General features: G+C 46.1%; 1 non-coding gene and 1 pseudogene across 1 annotated transcript; one reads left to right on the top strand and one right to left on the bottom strand.

Annotated features, from left to right (window-relative positions):
* Positions 1-6,375: 6,375 nt before the first annotated feature.
* LOC120609836 (uncharacterized) lies at positions 6,376-6,494 on the bottom strand (annotated as a pseudogene).
* Positions 6,495-18,397: 11,903 nt separating this feature from the next.
* Positions 18,398-18,501, top strand: LOC120609782 (small nucleolar RNA U13). Its single transcript, XR_005654841.1, has one exon. It is a non-coding gene; the product is annotated as a small nucleolar RNA U13 (small nucleolar RNA).
* Positions 18,502-26,289: the final 7,788 nt, after the last annotated feature.

Here is a 26,289-nt window from a genome sequence, read left to right on the forward strand (position 1 = left end):
GAAGTCAGCTAAAAAAAGCCATGTATTGTATGATTCCATTTATATGAAATGTCCAGAATAGGAAAATCTATAGAAAATAGAGCTTGCCAGAGGCTGAAAGGGATGGAAGATTTAGGGGTGACAACCAAGGAGTGCGGGGTCTCTTTGGGGAGAAGGGTAATGATGTTCTAAAGTTGTTCTCAAGTTGATTCTGGTGATCGTTGTATAATTCTGTGAATGTACTGAAAACCAGTGAATTATACACTATAAATATGTAAGTTGTATGGTATGTGAAAGAAAGCTATTTTATATTTTAAAAAAATATTTTTTTAAAATAGTTTTCTTTAAAAAGATTTTTTAAAAAAGAAAAAAGGAATGCCTAAACAATCTAGGCCCTAAAATGTCTAGAGGAAGGGCTACCGGGGTCCAGATCCCAGGTCTATTGCTTGCTATACAAACTGTGAGTTCCTGAGCATCTTACCAAGCCTCAGCATCCTCCTCCAGAAAATGGGGAGAATAAATGGACCTTCGTGGTCCAGCACTGTGAGAATTAGATGGGATCAGACATGTGAGGTGCCCAGCACAGGCCCGGTGCCTGTTAGTCAGCGCTGTGTAGACAGGAACCATGATCATGAGATGTCATTGATGAAGGAGAGTGTGAGTTGTTTGCTTCCCTCTTATTTATTAAGAGTAGGAGAAGGTTTCCCCAAGTGGTCAAAGAAAGTGAGGAAATTGCCCTCGAGGCTGCGTGTCTCAGAGGACAGTTGTTCTCCTACCCCCTCTACCCTCCCCGGACCTATATCTGTTTCACAATTTTGGATTCTCCCTGCAGCTAGAGCTACAAGAGTGTAACCACCCTTCAGTCCCATCACCACAGTCACCTCATTCCCATGGTGGTGGCAAAGTGAGGGGGTCTGCAGTGGCTGGAATGGCAGTGATGTCAATGCTGGGGAAGGAGAGAGATCCCAGCCCAATGCCACTAACCCTCCCACACCAGCTGCTGGAGGGCTTGCTCTGCCGGCTGTGTTCTGGGGCTCTTGCTTCCTCTGGTCTCCCCACAACTTACCGGTGCTCTTCAGCCCCCCAGCCAAGCCAGCAAGTACTAAGAGAGTGTGACAACATCCAGAGTCAAGATGGTGGGAGCCTGCCTCTGCTTCCCCAAGGGGCTTTTCCTGGCCTAGGAGGTTGTGGCCCACAGAAACGGCCTTGATAGGAGTCAGGAGGTCTGGTTCCTGCTTCCTTTTCCTCACAATTGAGCAACGGGACTTGGGAGAAGGTACCGCGCCTCTCCAGCTGTGCTGGCCCCATCACTGATGGAATGATGAAAGGCTGGGTGCAAGCTGTCCAGGCCCTATCCAACTCTCAGTGACCATGGTGACACAGTGGTTCAGAAGCCCTGGGCACCCTGGATAGTTAAGTGTTTCCGGTGTCACTGGACCACCTGCGCCACCTCTGACCCTAGAAGAAGGAAGGGGAAGGGCTGTGACCCTACTGTGTGCTGGGCTTTGAGCCCTCTGCACACTCCATCTCATTGAAACGTCCCTGGCCTGGGAGCCAAGTGTAACCAGGAAGGCAAGCTCATACAGGCCCTGAGGTGGGACCGCCTGGCCTCATATCCCAGCTCCACCATGGACTAGCTGAGTGACCTAGGAGTGGTATTTAAGCTCTCTGTGCCTTGTTTCTTCATTGGTAAAAATGGGACTAACGATAGTACGTTCTTTGTAGAGTTGTTGTGAGGGTTAAATAATACACGTAGAGCGATTAGAACAGTGACTGGCACACGTTAAATGCACAATACGATTGACTTCTTATTTTCATTTCATAAGGAACCTGGGGCTCAGAGAAGCTAGGTAACTTGACCAAGGACATACAGCTAGGAAATGGTGGGGCCAGGCTTTTAGCACAGGTCTGTCTGACTCTGAAGCCAATGTTCTTTCCACCACCCAGCACTTGGCTCCTTATCAAAATCTTGAGATGAGCAGAGTGGTGGATGCTGCTGGCTTCAGGAATGGCATTAAAAATAATAATAATAACAGGCATCCCCCTGCCCTATTACCAAAGCAGTATATATGTTCACTGTCAACAAATGAGAGTAGAATGTGGAAAAGCAAAAAAAGAGGGAGGTAAAAATCCTTTTTCCTCTAGGGCTTTAAAAAAATCTTATCTCCTGAGAACTGCAAAAAAGAACCTTCACTCACCTTAAGCAAGGCCTCAGTTAGAAGGGCTCAGAGGAGATATTGCCAGTGCCTACCCTTCTTGGGGCAAATACAGGCCCTCCTGGGCCCTCTTCCACTCACACCCAGGGCCTCCGAGTCCCCACCTGGGATCACAGCCATGAGGAAGTATATTGCAAGTCACAGTCTGCAGCTGCCTGGGTCACACTTCTTTCCTAGAAGTCAGATGGCTGAGAAGACCTAGAGCCATATGCTGAGCCACAAATACAAACCAAAAATGTCTCCATGCCAAAAATCAATTTCAGAATATGAGTAATAATTAAAACTACCCTCTCCCTTGGTTTCTGGTCTCAGGACATCAGCTTCTCACCGGAGCCCTGGCTGGGGCCCTCGTGTAGCAAGCACAGTACAGGGCCAAGGAGACCCTGAGACACCAACACCAGTTAAAATAGAATTTACGGTCCCTTAGAGAGCCCCCTAGGCCTTCTGGTACAGAAAGGGAAACTGATGCTCAAAGGGGCGAGGGATTCCTCCAAGGTCACGCAGCAAGGAGCTAGAACTGGGGCAGAACCCAAGTTTCCTGACTCCCTAGACAACACTTTTTCCACTGCTTTAGCCTTTTGCCCTAGAGATAATCTGCTACAAAGATTAATTTGGGATTTCGTTTAATCTCTAAGGCCTAAGGAAGCTTGCCCAAGGAAAGAGGAGGGATGATTATGAAGTTTGGTTCTGGAAGTTACAGGGACAAGGCCTCAGAGCAGGACAAGAAGATGATGTGTGGCAGTAGCAGCTGGTATTTCTGGGAAAGGCTTAATTTGCACAGGCAAGTCAGGGCCCACAGGCATGTTGGGGGTGGGTGCCCCCATGAGTGAGCTGATTTGGCATTACTCTCTCAATTTCCCTTCCCCATTCAGGTTGATGCTGGATTCTGGCCTTCTGTGGGCCTTCAAAGGCAAGGTGTGGGTGGGTCCTACAGCCTACAGTAGAAATACCATCTAATTTGTCATTCTGACCAGGACACTTTTGATCAGAGATTTCTGTTCACCCCACCCACCTAGATTCCCGAGCTTCACGTTAGGTTAGAGTATCAGTCCACATGGGGGTTAAGGACTCACGGGCATGGGGTCCACACCCGATGGGATATAGAAGCTGCTGTGAACTCTCAGGCCCAGTGCAGAGTACCTCACAGCCATGAAACCTAGAATAGTGGAACCGAAACAATCAAAACTGAAAAGGCCTTTCAAGATTGCTCTCTAGACCAATCTGGGTTATTGCCCTTATTGTGCAAATAAGGAACCAGTGGCTCGAAGAGGCCAAGGGCCTTGCCCAAGGTCACTTCCCAGAAGATCGGGGACTCAGACCCAGATTTCCAACTCAACCCATTGTGCACTAGGCTATCCAGATCCCCTGCACCTGAAACCCTCTTTTGTCCCCATCCCCACAACACATACCTATCCAGAAGCTGTTGCTCAGCCTGGAAGCTTGCTAGCATTGGATTTTAAATTTTATTTCTTACCCTGGCTGCTATGTGCCTCGTGTGTGTGTGTGTGTGCGCGTGCCTGTGACTTCCCAGACCTGCAGCCCCTGTGGGCAGGTAGGCTCTGCACACAGTAGGGCCTTGGGTATCTAGTAGGTCTAAATTCTCCTCATTAGAAACTAAATACCATGCCTTCAGAGGTCAGAGGTCAGCCTGGCACACAGCAGGGCTTCAAGAGGGGAAACTAAGGCCAGAGGTGCTACTGTGAGGGAGAAACAGGTTGACTAGGGCTATGCCATGGCTCGTGGTGCCCGTTAGCAGCTTTTGCTTTCTGCCTCTCCTCTGAACCTATAAATTGGGTCATTTGGATCATAATCAAGCAATATTAATGGTTAAGGAAATGCCTTTGAGTAGGAAGCTTGGGCCGTGAGAAGCTCAGACAGTGCCAGGAGTGACTGGCAACCAAGCTGAGCTCTTGAGTCCCTGATCCTCCACACGTGAGCCTACGGGACCCTACACCCTGCGGCTGGATGGCGGTCTCCCAGGAGCCCAGTGTGCTGGCCCCTCCAAAGCTGTCCCCTCAACAGCTCACCTTTACAGCTCCTTGACAGGCAAGGCCAGGATAACTTGACAAATAAGCCCCACAGAGGTTCAGTGACTTGTCAAGTTCACTTAGCCATTTAGTAGTGGGATTGGGCCTTAAGTTCCTAGACCTTTGCTCTTTGCACCAGGCCTAGGTGCAGTCACCTTTCCAAAGAAGTGTGCCAGACTCCAGAACACAGGGGCGGCCAAATATTTCCTCAACAAAACCACCTCACACCATCCCCACTGCAACCACCTCGCCCAGGCCACTTCCCATCCTACAGGATGGTCTCAGGGCCACTGGCGGTCTCGCAGTCCAGTCACTTGTCCCCTTCCCCCCACCACTCTCCATCCTTCATGTCAGGAATGTGGGCGCATCAGTGCAGACTTCACAAAACTCTCCCTTAAAGTCGTCCACGCCCACACGCCTAGGATACACAGAAACATTTATGCAGCTGAGGTCCCTCCATCTGTTCCTGGATGTTTTCTCCCACTCCACACAGGAAGGGCACACCTCTCACACTCCCAAGTCCTCTGTGGGCATCGCCCCATGAAACTTCTCTGTACCCAACGAAGGGGCAGTTTGACAGGGAAGGTCAGTGCTCACTGGGCCTCGACAAGGCTCATTTTCCTATAATCTCACAGCATTTAGAGCTCAGAAGCGAAAAAATTGTCATGGTGACACATGCTTATTTGAATTTAAAAAGTGAAGTCAGAGATGCCTTCTGACAATAAAACAAGTCTGTCTTGGCTGACTGCGGTGACTGAGCATGATGTGGCAGACATTCTTTTTAAATCAAAAGAACTAACCCTGCAGTCCCAAGTTTAGGTGACAAAATATTTTTAAAAACATCTACTACATACAGCAAAACACAGAATGCATTCTTTGCAAGTTTAAATTTATGATCAAAATTTTTTCAAATATGTTTTAAAAGTTGCCTGTGGAAAAAAAATGTGAAGATCATTTTCTTATTGAAGCTAGCTTTTGAAATGCTGATCATATTACACTGTTTGCCTGCTCAAAAATTCCCAGGGGCATTTTTTTTTCTTTTCACTCCTCCTCAAATGCACCCAGCTCATTCCCACCTGTTGCCCTTTGTTCCTCCCCCAGATATTCCTTCTGGTGTCTCCTCCCCAACCACGGCAACCAAAATGGCCTCCACTATCACCTTCTCTATCATCCTGTTGCCGTTTTGCTCTTGGCATTATCCCTGACGTTCTAACATATGTGTACTTCCTGTCTAGCATATTGAATGTCAGTGTGAGAAAGGCAGGGCTCATTTTGCTGTATCTCCAGCTGTCTAGGTCAGGGCCTGGCATATAATAGGTGCTCTGGAAATATTCTCCAGAAACACAGGAGAAGTGGGGACAGTTTGGATCTGGTTTGGGCCACAGATAAGCATTATCTGAGGAATGGCTGAGTGAATAAACGAAGGAGCAAAGAAATATGGATATGAATGCCTGCAATGGCTGTACTCTTTTCCCAGCCTGACAAACTCCTTATCCATCCTTTGCCACACAGCTCCAACATCACCCTCCTTTAATGAAATCTTCCTCAATCCGCAGGTGAGCACATCCCCCATAATGCATGGAACAACCTCGTTGGGGCTCCCAATGCCACACTATTGCCAGTACCTATACCTGCTGCCTCCTATTCTAGCCTGGGAGTCCAGTCATCCCAGGATCCCAGGCTCCTCGTGCATGGTAGATCCTCAATTAATGCATCATGGACAAATAGGTAGTGGTAAGAAAGGAGACCCCATCTTGCCTCTCATTCCAACACTTTGAGCACCTAGTTATGTCCTAGGCACTGAGTCCCAAATCTTAGCCTCCATTATGTGGAAACAATCCATACCATTTTTATTATTTTATTTTATTTTATTTTATTTATTATTTTATTTTATTCTATTCATTCATTCATTTATTTATTTATTTATTTATTTTATTTTATTTATTTATTTATTTATTTTATTTATTTTTTTATTTTATTTTATTTTATTTTATTTTATTATTTTATTTTATTTTATTTTATTTTATTTTATTTTATTTTATTTTATTTTATTATTTTATTTTATTTTATGTGAGGCAACCCTTGGTTGATCGCACAAATTGCAAGGACCTTGTCAGCTAATAATCCCTTATTTTTTATTTTTATTTTTTTTACGCCTACAGCACCTGGTCTTCCTAGATGGTCTCCCATCCAAGTACTAACCAGGCCTGACCCTGCTTAGCTTCTGAGATCAGATAGGATCGGGCTTGTTCAGGGTGGCATGGCCATAGACTATATTTTCATTTTTAAACTGTTTATTTATATATCTTGTCAATTATAAAAAAAATATATATATATATTTTAAATCAGTGTTCTCCACCCTTTTTGGCACCAGGGACCAGTGCTCCTATGAGAATCTAATGCCCGATGATCTGAGGCAGTGATGCTAACGCAGGGGAGCGCCTGCAAATGGAGATGAAGCTTCACTTGCTTGATCACCGCTCACTTCCTGCTGTGCAGCCGGGTTCTAACAGGCCACAGACTGGTACCGGTCAGTGGCCCGGGGTCGGGAACCCCTGTTTTAAATGATTCTCAAAAGCATACTCATTGGGAAAAAAAATTATTTATAACAGAAAAATATAAGGAAGAAAATACAATTCCCCTGTAATTCTGTGTCCCACAGTCAGCTCTGGGCAACTTAACACCTCACCTTTACTCAGTCCCCAGACACCTACCTTCACCTCTGGATTCATAACAGGATGGAACAGGGACCTTTGGGGACAGGGCTCTAGAAAGACAGAGTAGAGTAGAAACAGTTCTATCTAGTTTGGGAACTGATAAGTGTTATCAGTTCTCGAAAGGCCCCGGGGTGGCTAACCCCCTAAGAAGCCAGGTAGGTGTCACCCCGTGAAGTTTCGGAAGGAAACTCCAGAATGGGACCTAAGGCCAGAAGGAGGTCAATCCTTGCCTGGCGCTGTGCTTCTATCTGCAACAATCCTCTGACTATCTCTAAGCCGCTGGGTTTAGGGACACAGGACTCGCTGGGAGAGCTGGGCCTCGTCCCCCAGGATCCGTGTGGGCTGTCATTGACAACACAGACAGCTATTTCCTCACCTGCTTTGGCCGAGGGCACGCACTGTGGGCGGTGCCGCTTATTAAGAGGAGGGTATGGTAGAGCCCTCCCGGCACTCAAGAGATTCTCAAAGGGTCACTGAGATCCCGCGTGGACCAAGAGATGATCTTTCTATACATTCTCTCTGCCCTGTCCACCTCTCACGCCATCTCTAGGGACTTCCTAAATCTCAGATATCACTGTCATCTTTATGGCCACCTCTGCAGCTACTATAGGTAGCTTCATATAGGTCATCCCCTCTGAAACTCACAAAGACCATATAGCGTAAATTTGTCATTTTTTTAAAAAACAGACATCAAGTAACAATTTTTTGTCATAATCCATGTGCATGGCATAGTCTTCATTGCAGGTTTTATGACTGAAAATTGCAAGGATCTGTGAGAACAGGGCCTGGGTCCACCGTGATTGTCACCGAATTCCCAGGGCACACAACAGTGTCTAGCATGAAGGAGCTCAACATTTTTTGGTTCAATGATGAGACTTGGCAAAGTTAGAAAGATTTGCATGAACAGAAGGTGGTAGAGACAGGATTTGAATCCAGGTCTCCAGGCTGATTGTACAGAGCTGGGCCCACCACACTTCATACCACCACACTCAGCTGCCTTTTTGTAGCTCAGTAATTTTCTCTGTCCCTAGGACCAACAGTCAATGCTTGATTTTCCTCCCTTCATCTCTCATTGCCCTCCACTTTTTGCCCCTGTGCCCACAACCTGCAATACCTGCCTTTCTCTCCAACCACCCTGTTCAACTACTCCATCCAGCCAAGCGCATACATTCACACATAATCATGCTGTGCCACCATCTCGTCTCTGCTCACGCTCTCACCGGGGTGCCTTTCCTCCCTCTGCTCATCTGAGTCTTGCTCAGTCTGCAAAGCCCATTCTTACCCCACCTCTTCGAGGAAATCTCCTCTCATCATTGCCGCCCCACCGGGCTCCTACAGCATGCTTGAGGTCTGCACTTTCGGAGGCTTTCACTTCGCAACACCTGCTGCTCTTATGCCCTCTAGTTCGCCCCCCAGTATTTATTGAGCACCTATTATATGCTGAGCATTGTTTTGGATAAAATGAATACAAGGCTCAGTAAGACAGACACCATCTCTGCCCTCAAGAGGCTGCAGTTTGATAAGACAACTTATAAGAGAAGGGGCAAAGACCATCAAGCATGTTGTCAGATTTAAAGGATGGGCTGCTTCAGAAACATGTAGAACCACCCAATCAAGAAATGGACAGTCCTGAAAGGCTTCTGGGAGAAGGTGGATCTAAGCTGGTACCCAAGGATAAGTAAAAGTTAGTCTGGCAAAGGATCTACCAAGCAAAGTTTCCAGGAACACCAGGTAGAAGGAAGGGGAGGGCTCGAGGCAGAGGTGGCAGATCATACAGAGCTCTCCGGGCTGAGGTCATCGGGACTTGAATGAAAGGAACACAGGAGCCTAGGATAGTCCTACTGCCTCCCTCAACGTGGGACTCTAGAAGGCAGAAACCAGGGCCTGGACTTTTCCATTCCTTGTCATTTCTCAGCATGCACCAGGCCAGGCACGCTGTTAACCCCAGTTGAAAATGTAACTAAATGGATAATCTAATAAACAAATGCATGCACACACGCATGAGTGAATGAATTCTTGAGTTCTAGTGCTGTTTCCCTGAGCCTTCAGTAAGGTCACTCTTTTTGGTCACTGGGCAGGCCAAGGAGGAGGAAGGTCGTTTGCAGCTTCTTTATATTGATTTGCAAGAAAGGGAGAAACAGAACTGTCTCTAAGCCATCAAGCCCCTGCTCTTTCCCCTGGAAGAGGATGGTCTGGAGAGATGCACCAAGGAATGGAAGATAGGGCACCTTCCTCTCAGTATAAGGCAATTGCCAGTGGAGCTGGGAAGACACCAGGACACTTTTCTTACAAAGAGCATTTCCTGCCAGAGCCAGGAGGAAACTTGGAAGAAAAGGTTTGGTGCTATCCTAAAGAAGAAAGAAAATAATAATATCCAACCATGCCTGACCTCTACAAAGCACGGTCAGGTACATCATCTTTTGAGCAGCATGAGAAGGAAGGCAGGAACTAGAGAAGGAAAATGGAGGCCCAGGGAAGTCAGGAGATTTTCCCCAAGTCGCACAGCCAGTCACGGTCCCTGCCATGATTTGAACCCACAGTACCCTGCTCTGTCCACTAAAGCATGGGAGGGAGGACAGAAGAGGGGAAAACTGAGTCTATTTGCAAGGAGAAGATTCAGAAAAGGGACTGGCCTTATTAGAAAATGAAATGGGAAGTTCCCTCTCAAGGACAAGTCCTGCACAGCTGGTTGTAGTGGAGACAGGCTCTATTCTTTCAGAGAGCAATTTGCAAGAAGTGCCAGGGACTTAAAAGCGTTCCTACTCTTTAGCCCAGTAATTTGCCTACTACTGGGAATGGATCTTAAGACCTCGGTCAAGAAGCATCAAGTACAAAGATGTTTATCACAGCGTCAGTCGCAATAGTAGCAGGTCAGAGATGTTCCAAATATCTGACGGCAAGAAAAATATTTTTTAAATTGAAGCAATACCTACATTAAATGTAAGGTGGAGAAAAAAGAGGATGTGAAATTATTTATACCGAGTGACAACAGCTTTCTAAACAAGGCAAAGGAGAAAAACTGGAAGCAAATGAGCCAAATTGGTACTGCGGTGGCCTTTGTGGGATAGAAGCAAAGGGGATGTGGGTTCTTTATTCTGTTTTTCTGTATTTCCCCTAATAAATATGAGTTACTTATAATTTTTTCTTTTAAAAAATGGAAAATATTTTAAACTTTTTATTATAAAATTAATATTCTGATAGTAAAAAGATTTTTTGAACAACATAGATGTATGTTGTATGAAAGTAAAAAGTGATCATAGATACAGAGAATGAATTGATGATTGCCAGATGGGAAGGGGGTTGGGGGAATGGGTGAAAAAGGTGGAAAAGATTACAAATTACCAGTTATAAAAATAGTCACCAGGTGGGGTGGCTCCATAGCGTAGTGGTTAGCACTTTTGCTTTACACGCAGAAGGTCCTGGTGGAGCCATGGACCATACTCCAGGTGCACCAGGCCCCTCAAGTGTGCTGGGGGTGCCAGGCTCCAGGGGCGCCAGGCCCCATAGGTCAGGGGTGGAAGTGGGGGAGGGATTAAAAAGAGGTGGGAAAAGAATAGTCACCAGGTTATAAAGTATAGCATAGGGAATATAGTCAATAACATTTTAATAACTATATTTGGTGTCAGATGGGTACTAGACTTATTGGGGTGATCACATTGTAAGGTATATAAATGTCTAATTACTTTGTTGTACACCTGAAACTAATATAACATTGTATGGCAACTGTAATCAAAATTAAATTTTAAAAAATTTTAAAGAGAGTAAAAAGTGAAAGAACCTCTGTAATTCACTGCCTAGAGATAACCAGTGTTAGTAGTTAATATCCTCTTGGTCATAGACACACACATAAATACAAACACATAAATATATACATACGGATACATGTAGCATACATACACGCACATATACAGACATATACATATGTGCATATACACATGCATACCTATATACAGACATACACATGCATGCATGTGTATTCATACACAAATATACATACACAGTTACTTTTATGCAAAAATGGGACCATATCCAAACACTGTTTTGGAACTTGCTTTTTTTCATGCAGTATATCCATTTCTCCATATCAATGCACTTAGATCAGCTCCATCCTTTTTGATGGCTGCTTAATATTCCACGATGGGTTGCAGGATTGGTTTTTTGTTTGTTTGTTTTGTGAACAATCCGTTATCTCCGGATCTTTATGCCATTTCCAATTATTTTAATCATAACAAATAACTGCAATGAACCCATTTTACATATATCTTGGCACCTGCATTTTTTTCTAGAAGAGGATTTACTGGAGCAAACAGAATACATTTTTTAAATGCTTTTGATTGATATTACCAAATTCCTTCTAGAAGACTTATAGGTACCAATTTAAAAGGGGTACACATTTCCCCATATTTTGGTGGCATTAAGCATCTCATTTTTGCCAATGGTATGTGTGGGAAGATGTTTCATTGTTGGTTTAGTTTGTGCCTCTTTAAATTTTGGTGAGATTCCTTCATACACATTTGCCCATCTTTTGGATTTCATCTTTTGTGAATTGCCTATTCATGTAAATCTTTTGATTATTTCTATATTAGAGTTGTGTTTCCTTAATAACTGCAACAGTAGTATAAATCTTAATTTGAGAACAAGAAAACATATCCTTTTTTATCCCATGATCTTCAAATTCAAAAGCAGAGAAACTCGTAAAAGATTGTACACTGGAAGAGTAGCCTGAGGGGCAGAGCCTGGGAGTAGGCAGCTAGAGTCCAGAGTCATCTACCCCCTCCCCCCACAGTGCAATTTTGCTCCTAACTAGCTGTGAGCGCTCATGGAGTGCACCCACTCAGGATTCTCCCAGCCTCCACGTCCTCCTTCAAGGTCGGTGGCTTTCAAAATCTTAAAGTGGAACTGCTCCCCTGACCCCATGACCTCACAGTATTTCTCAGTCCCGCCTGTACTTTAGGGAAAGCTGAGGAACTTTAAAAAAAATGCTCATTCCCAGTGCCTACCCCAGAGGTCCTAATTCAATGTTTTAAAAAGCTGCAAGGTGACTCTTATGCGCAGCCAAGGTTGAGGACACAAAGCAGGGCTGCTCTGGCTAAAATGAGGCAGAGCCACAAACTCTGCTCAGTCCCCACCCTAGCCAAGGCAGCTCCCAGGACCATGGGGCCTCCAAGAATCTGCGGAGTCTTTGAGGCATCAACTCCACAACTATAGAATGGAATACTATGTTGCCATCAAGAATAACAAGGTAGCCTACATATATCAATTGGGAAAATTTCCAACCAGCATTTTTAAGTGAGAAAGACAAGTTACTGAACAGTGCATATTGTATATGGTCCTTGTGTTTTAAAAATAGCCTATATACGTGCAATATTCAAAATTATATGCACGTTTGCACACGCATGCAAAAATTCTTGATGTACATCAAACTTCAGTACCCTTATGAAAATTAGCACTTATGCATTTATTTGTTTTTCCACTTATTTGTCAACCTCCTTTCAACTGAACAGTAAGCTCCAGGGAAGCAGGAACTTTATTTTTCATTAACAGAACTTTACAGTCCAGAACATTTCTTAGCATATGGTGGGTACACAGGAAATATTTGTTGAAAGAAAGACCAATAGAGAAAGATAAAGGAGAGGAAAAAGAGAAAGAAAGAGGAAAAAAAAGAAAAAAAAATGAAAACTTCTTGGAATAGCGGAAGGAAAGGGGAAATGAGTTGGAATTTAACTTCTATGACTTTGTTGACTAAAAAATACTATTACTGTAAAATAAAGCAAAGAGACAGAAAACCTTATGGTTCCGATGTATGGCTTAACTAATTATTACCAGGTGACACCAGGGAGACCAAACTGTCTCTCCTCCATAAGCAGCACCCTTGGCCTAACTCTTACTCTTACACGCACAAAGATTGTGTTAACTGCAAATCTGCCGTCGGGGCCAGGAGGTATTGGGAGCTCTCAAGTGATGCTTCTCCCGCCATCCGGGCCTATTTCCCTCCACAGACACCCATCTTCCCTACGCATCTTGCCCAAGACCGGTCGAGCCCTATGGCAAAAGTCCTCATCCGCTTTCGAAATGCGATTTTATGCAACCTTTGGCAGAGGGAGCTTCAGGCCTCCCAAGAAAGAGAAGCGAAAGAGGATCAGAAACCGCGCGCTGAGTGATTTCAGGCTCAGGGGCGTCCATCTGGAAGGAGGCTGGGGCGGCCCCGGGCCTGGCAGGGCGGGGGCAGGGGTGCAGAGGCTGCCCCGGCCCGCAGACCCCGCCGCTGAGGTGACTCGGTGGGCGCGCGCCCCTGGCGGGGTTGAGCTGAGCGCGCACACACGGCGCAGCCGGAGCTCCCTGTACCTGCACGCGTCCACACGGGGGTGCCAACGTGTCCCGGGGTGGAGGGGTGCTAGGAAAGCGCTGAGAGTGGTCCCCTTGCGGATGGGTGCGGGAGTCTAAATGGAAAGGGAGTCAGTAGGAAGACTCGGTTTTCACTTTCCCCCTTTCTAGAATGTTTGTTGGTTGCTTTTAAGATCACACACACACCTCCTTTCTGTCCTCCTTTGGGGCCACCTCCTCCAAGAAGCCTCCTCTCTCTCCCAGTTCAACAGGAATTCCCTCGCCTCAGACCTTCTACCTCCGAAGCAGTATCGACCATAACATGCTGTTGCTGCCTGGGAAACCCTAGGAAAGTGCTCCCTTATCCTGGGCCTCAGCTTTCTCATTTGTCAGAAGGGGACAGAACTGGGAATGCTGAGGGCTGAGACCGCTTCCTGGCACGTTTGCGACATCTTCCACTCGAGAGAAGAAAGAGCCTAGAGGCCTGGATTCCACCCCAACCCCTGCCTTTCCCCCTATCAGGCCTGCCACCGACCTGCTGATCCTCTGGGCAAGTCACCCCTCTATGGGGTCTCTTTCCTCAGCCCTAAAAGGAGTTGGAGAAGCTCAGGAATGCTACACTAATGATGTCAATAATGATAATGAGGCCTGCGCCAGGTTTCTGACCACATTTGAAGGAAGCAGCTTTGCCTCCGAGCCCCAGCTCCTCCCCTGCTCCCCCTAGGCCCCGGTCTCCTCCCTCCTTCTTCACCCCTGCCCCAATCCAGTCCTCCTGTTGGAAAGCATCTCCTAGGACAGTTCCTTTGGTGTGGGAGACGGACGGGGATTTCCAAATTAAGAGGAAGTCGGCCGGTCAGCTGGAGCGCCAGACCTGCAGCCACGGAGTCTGTCTCCTGAAGGGTGCATTTGACCTGCACGGTCTTAAAGGAATTATGTTTGGTTTTCTAAAATAATTTCAATTAGACAACATCTAAGATAACGAAATTACACATAAACTTTGTGGTGATTTCCTGTGGGGTCCACATCCAGCCCCATGTGAGTCCCTGTGGGCCTTTGAAACCAAGATTTCTGCTTGAAGCTAAAGAAACACACTGTATTGGAGCATAGGTGAGCACAGTAGAGGAAGGATTTTGGAGTCAGGAAGTCCGAGATTCTGCAGACAAAAAATCCTACAAAGACAAAGGTTAGTCTTGCCCAGAAACTGTCACATTGGACTCTTTCTTTCTCCATCATTACAATGGTCGAGCAGACTAGTTTGAGGATACCTGTGGACCTAGCATTTTAGACATTTTAGGGCCATGTACTTTACGTATGATGATTTCGTGTTTGGTCCTCGCATGGAAGGTGCACTCCTCAGGCAGGTGGTCTGTGCCCATTATCCTAGAGTCCTTAGGGCCCTGCCCTGCCCTGCATCCTGACTCCCTCTCTTTGGCCCTCTTCCCTTCCTCCTGAACCTGTCCCTGCCTCTGCAATCCATTTCTCCCTCCTCCAGTAGCTCCGTCTCTTGCCTTGGTAACCCCTGCCCCCGCTCTGTATACCACCCCCATGGACCCCACTTCCTTCAGGGGAGGCTTTTCACACAACTCCTCTTTCTTCACACTGGCTGGGTGCCACGTGTGGCAACACTGGGCCTTGTCCCTCCGGGGGTGGAGGTGAGGCCTGCATTCTGCCACCTGAGCCTCCCACAGCCCCCCAAACTTTATGGCCTTGTTCTCCGAGCTGCCCCTGCCATGTCCCATAGCTCATCCTGGTTTATCCCCCCCAAAATTTCTTTCCAGATCCACTGGATCACCCACACCTTCCAGCCTACTCCATTCACTAGCCTCATCCATCAGTTTCCTGAATATGATTAACCACCATCGCTGGCCCTGTGTTAGGCCTATGAGGACTCAAGAGAAAGCAAGAGCTGTCCTGCCCTCTGTGAGCTCACGGCTCTATTGGAATGTAAAATGGTGCAGTGGCAGTGGAGAAAAGTCTGGCAGTTTCTCAAACTGCTAAACATAGAGTTAAGAAGAAACAAAGGCATGCATCCGCAATAAAATTCTATGCACAAATGTTCATAGCAGCATTATTTATAATAGCCGAAAGTAGAAACAGTCCAAATGTCCTTCAACCCATGAATGCACAAATAAAATGTGATATAGCCATACAATGTAATATGGTTTTGCAATAAAAAGCAATGAGATACTGATACATGCTACAACACTGACAAACCTTGAAAACATTGTGCTAAGTGACGGAAGCCAGTCACAGAACACCATATACTGTGTAATTCCATGTACATGAAATATCTAAGACAAACAAATCTATAGAGACAGAAATCAGGTTAGTGGATGGGGTGGTGGGAAATGGGGGAGTAACAGTTAAGGGATGGAGGTTTCTTTTTGGAGTGATCAAAGTATTCTAAAATTAGGTTGTGGTGATGGTCGCATAGCTCTATGAATATACTAAAAATATTGAATTGTATGTTTTTAATGGGTGAAGTATACAGTATATGAATTATAGTCCAATAAAGCTGTTTAAAAATAATCTACAGTATTTTTTTAAAAACTGAGTTTGGGAGGGTAAAGTATTGGGTGGGATAGTGTTGAGAACCCTGCCCTCTGTTGGCCAGTTCCAGCATAGCATCAGGGAGGCAAGGAAGCTGGTACTGGCTAACCTGAAACTGACCACAAGAGGGCAGAAGAACACAAAATTTGTTGCACTAACCCTTGTGGCTACCTTGCTCATCTTCTGAAGCCTCACGTCCAGCCAGGTACCCAGGAACTGGAGCAGGGGACAAGGAAGAGCCAGGCTGGGGCAGGAATAACCTTATAGAGTTTCCCACAGTAATGATGCCCAAAGCGCCCTTATTAGCAGGCTAAACTGTCTTCTCTGGCTTCCTCATAAGCCCATAGCAGCCTTAGAGAAGTGCACCCCAGACCCCTAAACCCAGAGGAGCTGAGGAGGGTGTAGAACTGGGCATTCGCAACCCAGAAAGTTGTTGGATGCCAACTCTGGCCACTGCTGTGCTTGGTTCTGGGAAAGCATTACCTATATAAAACTTTTAGTCCCTAGCTAGGTGCTTAATAAAACTATTCATTCATTTAGTCAAGAAAAGATGTTTGAACACCTACAACATGCTAGGTACTGTACTAGTCACTGAGGAGGCAGTGATGAGAAAGAGGGGTCCAGGCCCTGCTCACATGGGGCTTCTAATCTAGTGAGGGAGCTGGACAAGAAACAAAACTTCACACACACACACACACACACACACACACCAAACTTTGTTTGGGACAGTGAAAAAGCACTTGAAAGAGGTGTCTTGTTTATCCTGAGAATGAAGAAAGAAATATAAAGAAGGTGTAGGAGCTTATCTGGGGATCGTGGGGGAAGGAGAGTTTCAGACAGAAGGAACAACTTGTGCAAAAGTCTGGAGGTAGGAAAAGGCTTGGTGCCCTCCAGGAATGGAACGAGGCCAGTTTGTTTGGAATATTATTCAGCCATAAAGAGAAATGAAGCACCCATACATGCTACAACATGGATGAACCTCAAAAAAATTATGCCAAGTGAAAGAAGTCAGTCACAAAAGGTCACATACTGTATGACTCCGTTTTATGAAATATCCAGGATAGGCAAATCCATAAAGAAAGAAAGCAGATTAGTAGTTGTCAGGGGCTGGGGGAAGGAGACATTAAATAAATCATAGAGTGAGTGCCCTGTGGGTCCCCCATGTCCTCGAGTACCTCTTAGCCTTCCTTATTGCTTCTTATCTGACTTATCACGTCAACACACTCCTGTTACTATCTTTCTTACAGAGGGATGTACAGAACTGAACCCAACTTTCCCAGTGTGGCCTGAGATGAGGGCCAGGGAGTGTCTGTCACTTCCTTTGTTCTTCGCTCAGTGCTCCTATTAATGCTACCAGCATACTCATCTGGAAGCCACGTCACACTGCTAACTGGTCAGAGCTGACACTAATTCAAGCCCTTAAACTCTCTCTTCTCATATTTTCGGTCAACCCTATCAGCCCTGTCCTGCAGTACTGTGCTGATTTTATGAAGATTTTGGACCGACTATGTTCACCCTGGGCCAGTGAAGAGCAGATTGCCCAGTTCTCGAATGGGTCTGACCCTCACCTGTGTGATCTTGGACAAACAACTGACATTTTCTGGGATGGCCAAATAACCACCAAGTTCAGAGGGCCTGAGTTAGAGTCCGGCTCAGCCTCTCACTTGCTATGTGACTTTGGGCAAATGACTTCATCTTCCTGAACCTCGATTTCCCCATCTGTAAAACACAATATAATAGTGCTCACCCCACTAGTGTCAGGAGTGAATGAAATACACATATACCCACAGGGAACTGGCTTCCAGTTCCATCCCTGGCTCAGTGATTTTGAATAACCTTGAGTAAGCTGAGTCACTGCTCAGAGACAGATGATGAATAAAGAGCATGCATGCATTCAACAAACACTTCTTGGGATCCCACTGTTGCCCAGGCCTGGGTAGGTATGCCAAGAGCAGGACTTGGGATCTGTCTTAAGGTTTCCTGTCTGACGGTGAGTCTGGACACACAATTGGACAGGTGGTCACCCTGCCACCACCTGAGGGATCTAGAAAGGCTCAGAAACCAAATCCTGAGGACCCAGCTGCAAACTCTTTGGTTGCCAGTTCTTTCTCAAGGTCATAATCTGCTGCTGAGTCCAGAGTAGGTGGACGGGGGTGTCCAGCAAGCCTGGGGAGGAAGGAGACTGCACAGATGCCCTCCACCCTTGGCCATCCCTGCAAGTGGCTCTAGGAACAAAACCCTCTAATACTTATGAGATTATTGTGTCATTTGCTCCTTTTTCTTAAATATGACCACGAGGGGGAATTATGTGTCTGCTGCAAATTGGCATACTTGACCCTCCCCTCCTTCTTCCTCTTCTTCTCCCTCTTCTTCTCCCTCTTCTTCTCTCCCTCTAATTTGCAGAACTCCTTATGCATTTTTTTTTTTCCCAAAGCAGCAACCCTATGAATTAGCTTGGGTCAGGCAGGTGAAAAACCACAATATTGATTCATTGTTGGAAATAAGAAGAGAAGGAAAGAAATGCCACCATACTCCTGCTTCTCAGAGAGAATCACTGAGGATATTTTTGAAGATATCCTTCTAGATCCTTTAGCAGTTCATAAGCATGATGACTGTGTGTTCACACTCTTGTGTGAGATGTGCCTCCCTCAAATCCTGTTACGACATCAGCACATTACCCATCAGATGTAAAAAATATCCTTCTAGTTTTTTTCTTTGTATGTGTTTTATTTTTGAAATTGATATATATCTTTATGCAATGGGGTCATATTGTATATACTGTTCTATAATATTACCTTTGCAATCCATGTCATTCCCATGTAAAGACAGAGAAACTGAGGCAGAGTGTCCAGTGACTGCCAGGGGGCAGAGTGGGGCACAGATCCTCTGTTCCTGTCCAGGACTCTTAACTTTGAGGACCACGAGGACCGTACTCTGTGGGGGCCTTGGAGCAGTTTCTAGGCCCAGCTGGAGCGGAACAGGCAGAGGGAAGCCTGGTTGCCCTTTGGATGGCCTCCCACGGCTGCTCTCCAGAGTGTGCAGGACCCAGAGTCCTGTGTCAGCCCTGCAGAGTAGCCAAGATCCAGGTACCCTGGGAGCACCTCCTAGGCCCACACTCACCCCTTCCTGGACACATGTCCTCTCAGAGCTGCTAATGGGGGCCTGGACAAAATGCAAATTAGATTATTTATTTGAGATTTTTCTTGTTTCTTGAGGTAGGACTGTATCGCTATAAATTTCCCCCTTAGGACTGCTTTCACTGTGCCCATAGATTTTGAGTCATTGTGTTTTCATTTTCATTTGTCTCAAGGTATCTTTTGATTTATTCCTTAATCTCATTGCTAATCCATTCATTGTCTAGTAGCATCACACCAAGGCCTTCCTCAGGCCTGCAGACACCCGTGATTTGTTCAAGAATGACTGCAGTTTAGGCAGTGCTGGTTACTCATCACTAGAATTGTTGCCTGAGGTGCTGTGAGCCCAGCCCTACTGATTGTTGCTAAAAGAACCTCCTGCTGGGAGAGCCAGCTGGGGCTGGTTACCCAGACACTGCTGGGGTGGGGTAAAGCTAGAGAATTTCACCAGGCCAATGCAGATCAGATTTGGTGCCAGTGCCAAGCCTGCAGCCCTGAGCAAAACTCTGCGGCCTTGGGCATGCGGATACCCACCCATGATTTGTTCAAGAGATACTCCAGTTCTCACCTTGAAGCCACACAACTCAATTTTTTCCTGTATGTCTCAAGCACCTTCCAAGCTGCCATCCCTCCGCTGGAGCCCAGGGTGAGTGCCTACAAGGGAATGAGTCTGAGCGTGGGCATTTTAAGGGGACAGCTGGATTTCCAGCTTCCTTCCATCTTACCCGGACTGTCGGAATCCCCACTGATTTTCACAGCCAGATTTTGTGGAGACTCCTCTTCCTGGCTACAAGGCTATAGTAATCAAAACAGCATGGTACTGTCATAAAAACAGACACATAGATCAATGGAACAGAATAGAGAGCCCAGAAATAAATCCATACCTATTTGGTCATTTAATCTTTGACAAAGGAGGCAAGAATATTCAATGGGGTAAAAACAGTCTCTTCAATAAATGATGTTGGGAAAAATGGACAGATATATACAAAAAAATGAGAAACTGGACCACCTTCTTACAGCACATGCAGGAATAAACTCAAAATAGATTAAAGACTTAAATGTAAGACTCCAAACCATAAAACTCTTAGAAGAAAATACAGACATTGCTCTTGGTAATATTTTTTCTGATATATTTTCTTGGGCAAGGGAAACGAAAGAAAAAAAATGGGACTATATCAAATTAAAAAGCTTTGCAAGCAAAGGAAACCATCAACGAAATGAAAAGACAACCTACTGAATGGGAGAAGATATTCGTCTATGGTACATCTGATAAGGGGTTAATATCCAAAATTTATAAAGAATTTATAAAACTCGACACCCCCAAAAAATCCAATTTAAAAATGAGCAGAAGACCTGAATAGGTATATCTCCAAAGAGGACATACGGATGGCCAATAGACATATGAAAAGATGCTCAGTGTCACTAATCATCAGAGAAATGCAAATTAAAACCATAGTGAGATATCACCTCACACCTGTCAGAATGGCTGTCATCGATAAACCAAAAAACAACAAATGTTGACAAGGATGTGGAGAAGAGGGAACCCTCATGCACTCTTGGTGAGATTGCAAATTAATACAGCCACTACGGAAAACGGTTTGGAAGTTCCTCATAAAATTAAAAATAAAACTACCATATGACCCAGCAATTGCACTTCTGGGTATTTATTCAAAGAAAATCAGAACACTAAATCAAAAAGATATATGTACCCCTATGTTCACTGCAGCGCCATTTACAATAGCCAAGATATGGAAGCAACCTAAGTGCCCATAAATAGATGACTGGATAAAGAAAATGTAGGTACATATATATAACGGAAATTACTCGGCCATAAAAAATGAAATCTTACCATTTGCAATGACACTGATGGACCTAGAGAGTATTATGCTAAGTGAAATAAGTCAGACAGAAAAAGACAAATACCATATGTGGAATCTAAAAGACAAAACAAATGAACAAACAAAATGAAAACGGACTTATAGATACAGAGAACAAACTGGTGATTGCGAGATGGGAGGGACCTGGGGTGCGGGGCTGGGTGAAAAAGGTGAAGAGATTAAGAAGCACAAATTGATAGTTACAAAATAGTCATGGGGATGTGAAGTACAGCATAGGGAATATAGCCAAAAATATTGTAATAACTATATTAGTGTTAGGTGGGTACTAGACTAATCACTTTGTAAATTATATAAATGTCTAATTGCTATGCTCTGTACCTGAAACTAATATAAAATAATATTTAAAAAAAATAAACAAATTTTGCGGCCAAGTTTAAGAAAAGAAAATATGTTCACACGCACACACAAAATTTTTTTGCAGGTATCTTGTGTACATTACCAGTTCTTTCTTGGAATAAATTCCTAACAATGGGATTATTGGGTACAAGGCATGCCTCTATGCCCCGCCTGTTTTTTATTTTTTGCATCTTCTGAGTCTCTACAGTAAGCAAAAGCAAAAATAAAACTTTTCCACCATTTGCGGCCCCAGCCACCCAGTTCCCCTTTCTGGAGGCAAATAATGTTTACAGTTTCTGGAGAATTCTTTTCCAGAGCAATCATGCTTCCATATAAAGAAATCGGTATTTCTCCCCAGCCAATTTTTCACACAAATGATAGCCTACTATGCACACTATTCTGCCCTCCTAGCACATTTTAAAAGCCAGGATCCTTAAGAAAAAGAAAACAACACACTATAAATCTACAAACGAGCTTCAAAATATTGTCACAAGATTTTTTTTTTAAATCGGACTCCAAAGATGGAAGAAAAGTAAAATAACTAGCGTTAGAATTTTAAAGACTCTTTCTTGCCCAAATTGTCTCTGAACACGTGGTTCTCAGCCAGCTGGACAGTAGAGACCAGCAGCTGCTGCAGAGCTGGGGTGCAGAGGCCACCCTTGGTAGGGCCGGCCCTCTGGCTGACTCTGCAGAGGGCGTGGCTTCCTGGTATCCTGTTTGGCTGCAGAGCTACGTGCAAGGGAGTGTGGCCCTGCCAAGACCACATCTGTAGCTGTCCCAGTTCTTCCAGGGGAGATGCTGCCCCTCACCTCCCGACCTTGGCCTAGGAATATTTTTATCCATCCCAATCACTAGTTAGCAGGGCAGCCCTGTAATTTGGGAGCTGGCCGCCACTGGATTATAATTCCAGCAGACAGTCAGACCTCAGGATGGCCCCTTCGACTTGTATTTTGGTGATGCTTTGTGGCCGGAAGTCTGTTCTGCAAGCTATGGTGAGGACTTTGTGCAGTGGAATCAAAAGTGAGGCGGGGAAGAAGCTGGGGCCTCTGCACTTTCCGCACCTGCCTCAACTTCACCATTAAGTTGGTCTTGGCCATCTTGGAAGTACATGTGAGCCTTCTCTTCTCAAAGGAAATGGGCTGGTGCTGAGTGTGGGGCTGGCTTTACAGGCAAGGCTGGAGGAGCCACACCTCAGGGTCACTCTGGTGTGGGGTGGCCTTTGATAAAGTGCATCCCATCCCAGCCTGGTGTACATTCCCTTGTAGGTGTTCTGAATTTCCTCGCCATTGATGACGTGCTTGCATTCTCTCCTGCCTCAAAGAAGACTCCAGGGGCCCTCTGTGTGTCTGTCACGTTACTTCACTAAAACTTGACCTGCATCATGCCATTCCAAAGGCATCCACAAAAGAAACTCAACTCCTCAGGAAGAAGGAACCTGATGTTATTGAGGGCTTAGAGAGGACCCGCCACAGTTAAGGTAGTTTTGTTTGGGGCAGATTTTCATTTATTTAATGAGTATTTATGCATCAATATGCACAGAAACCTTAACAAAAGGCATTAAAAAAAAAGATTTCATGATAAAATAAAATCAGAAACTGGATGAACTCACTTGTACTCCTTCCCCGACACACATCATTGGCAATGAGTCTTTGGCTAAGAAATAGGTCATTTTCCCCGGCATCATTTACTCTGGATGGTTAAGGTTTTTGTGGTGTTATCTGATCCTCACAGCTTCCTTGGGAGGTGGGCAAGCTTCATTCCAAGTCATAGATAAGGAAACTGAGGCTCAGATTTGGGCCAGGAGCTTTGCCCAGAGTGTTCCTTCTCCGAGCACATATTTTAAAGTACTTGCCCCACAAGAATCCTTTGCTATCCTTGCCCTGGATCGTATTTCTTCATAGCACTAAGCTCTACCTGATATGCTTACGTGGCATACCATACCACACTCCATTGCATTCCATTATGTTATTTGATTGTTCATGGTCTGTGTCTCTCACTAGACTAAAGGCCCTTGAGAACAAGGAGCTGGTCTGTTTCGATCACAGCTGCGCCTCAGCCTCTAGAACAGAGATGGCCCGTTGGAGGTGCTCAACAAGTTTTGTGGAATAAATTCAGGGCAAAGCCCAGAGTTAGACCCAGGTCTGGCTAATTCCAAAGTGGGTGCTTTTTCCATGTCACCATCCTGCCAAAGGCTCAGTGAGGTTACGTGATGGAGAGAGCCAACTGAAGGCTGAGCTCAGGGTTTGAACCCAGGTATTCCAGTCACATGCTGTCTTCTTGCCGACCACCCATTCTCCTTCCTCCCACCTCCTGCCTAGAAAGTTTCAAGCAAAGAGATTTGAGGGGATGGTGGGTACCTGGAGTATTTCTGAGCATGGCAGCAGAGCCCATTCAAAGTGCTCTAGCAAGGAGGAGTTATTAATCTAGCCACCCCCAGTATAACATACCCCCCTACACACAGCCAATGAGGCAGACCCTTAGCCAACTTGGACCCAAGGCAGGTGTCCCGTTGCCAGGCCTATAATAAGAGTCAAATGGGCCTTTGTGCTCTTCAGCAGCCCCTGGCGGGAATTCTGGTCACCATGGAAACTGATGCCTTTGGCTTCCTTCTGATGACATTTTTGGACAGCGTCCCATCAGCTCACAAGCCCCTGATGCCCAAGCTTGCCCTGGAGAGAGATTCCAAATGGGCTGAGGCCTCCAGGACTTCAAGGCTGACCTGTTGACTTAGTTTCTGGTCAAGATCTCAAGAAAGGAGAATAGGCATCGACTCATTTGGCAGAGAGGTGTGGGTGGCTGGACCCCTTACGGCTGAGAAACAGAGGTCTGCAGTATTGTTGATCCAGAGCACAAGGGGTCTCCAGCATCAGCTGGTCCAATATATTCTTATTGTCCAGATGGAGAGAATGAGGCTCAAAAAAGAAAAGGAACTTGCCCAAGGTCACACAGGAGGTGTGTCAGGGTAGGAAGGGGCAGGCCTTGGAGATGGTCTTAGGTTAGATTCCCTGAAGTGGGCCTGAGTTTAGGATTCACGTAACTTGTAATTATTTGGGATTGTTATCTCAGGTGAGGGAGGGGGAACAGAAGCCAAGCAAGAGAGGGATGGCAAACCAAGTACCACAGGAAGTGGGGGGACCCAGTCCTGCATGGATCTGTGATGTGGGTCACACCTCACAGTTGCCCCAGTCAGTCAGAATCTATGGCTCCACCAGTGCCAGTTGTTGTTGAAGGACTGCTCTGGGAGGATGTGAATTCCCAGGCACTGCCAGGGCTCCTGTGTGAGCAGGGGCCAGGCAGGCTCTGGCAGCCCAGGGCATTCTTCGAGAGAAGCACACCAGGAGAGGGTGTACCCAGAAAGAAAAAGGTATTGGGGGGGTGGAGAGGAGGAGGAGAGAATAGGATCTTGTCTGCTCCAAGGAAGGACACTGATGCTCAGAGAAGACAAGTGACTCTCTCAAGGTCACACAGCTACTTCATGGCAGAGCCAGGGCTGGGACCAACTCCCCTGGCTCCAAGTCCAGTGAGTTTTCCGCTTTACCAGATGTTTCTCCTACCTCAAACTGCTGGAACGAAAGATATCAAAGTCAGAGAGTGGGAGTGGAGAGAAATTGAAAGCTAAGAGAAGGTGGGCAGTGTCTGGACAAGTCATTGGCATGTGTGGCTCCCACTGGTGGACTGGCCTTGCACACAGGAGGCCCTCTAGAAATGCACCTCTGAGACCATTGCTAGAAGGCTGGGGGTGGAGGCTTCATCTAAATACATCAGACCACTGGGTACACAGGAGTCAGGGGGGCAGAAGCAAGGGGAGTGGAGCCCTGCGCTATCAGCTTCCTTCCCCGTTCCACATCCCCAAAGCTGGGAGGGTGCCCAGGGTCATGGCACCCACGCCCCTGATCTGCAAAAAGGGAAACTGAGGCCTTGAAAGTTAATGACCACCCAAAGCTACAGAGATCACAAGAGAGCCTGGCCTGCAGAGTCCAATTCGGTCACCCTTCCCTATGGCCCCCAACACTGGACACTCACTGGTTATTTGTCAAAGTAGTTAATCCGAGTCAAAGAGAGTTACCTGCACCTCCCCTTCTCCCTGTCCACCCGGCCCTGCCGAGGCTCAGGCTTGCTTCATCTCCCTTTTGGCCATCACAGAGCCCGAGGGCCTTCCTGCATCCAGTCCAGCCCCTTCACTGCCCACAGAATGTCTGGAACCCTCCCGTTGAACTCTTTACTGGCTCCTTTTAGCACACATGCCCCTCCTTGGGGCACGTGGCCATCTGTCTCTCAGGCACACACCATCACGCACCTTATGTTTCAGCTGCCCCCTCTGAGTAGTGACTGGATGCCCACTAGGCTGTCAGCTGCAAGGCCCCTTCTCTTCTCTGTCTTACTTTCAGTTTCTCTCCACTGCGTGGTCCAATGCTTGGCACCTAGGAGATACTGGTCAAATATTTGAGGAACATAGGGCGAGCTTCATGGGTGTGTGATCTGCGCAGCCTCATAGAACCTGGGGCTTAGAAGTGCTCTGTAACTGGCTTAATGTTCTGCTGCTGCTCTCTTGAAGTTCTTACTAATCTGTGAACAAGTGCTGCCGCATTTTTATTTTTCACTGAGCACTGCAAATTATATAGCCAGTCTTGGATGGATAAATGAACGAGTGCCTCAGTGCCTTTGCACATGCTATTTCCTCTGTCCCAAAGGTCCTACCCCCTCTTCACCAAAGATGCCTACTCAAACCTTATTTAGTCAGGGTCCTGGCAATCTTAGGATGCTTTTGTGGAAAGAAAAAGGACAGAACTGTGGGTGGTGTTAGGAGAGCCAGCATGGGGAAGCACCCAAGGACTGGCAAAGGCAGGAAACTTTGAGAGCTAAGGGGCAAGAAGAGGAGGCGGTGCTACTGGAGCCAGTGAGAGGTAGAACCAGGGAGGAGAGGCGACCAGTGGGACTGCAATGGTAAAGCATCCACCAATATCTCTCCTCCCGAGTTTCCATCTCCTGCCAGTGCCTCCCATAGGCTGAGCCAACAGGAAGCTGGAGAGCAGGGCCCCAGGTAAGGCAGTCAATAGAAGTCCACCTCTTGGGGCACAGAGCAAGCTGAGAAGGGCAGAGAATGGTGG

The sequence above is a fragment of the Pteropus medius genome, unplaced genomic scaffold (assembly GCF_902729225.1).
Source record: "Pteropus medius unplaced genomic scaffold, Ma_sr-lr_union100, whole genome shotgun sequence".
NCBI classification, from domain to species: Eukaryota; Metazoa; Chordata; class Mammalia; order Chiroptera; family Pteropodidae; genus Pteropus; species Pteropus medius.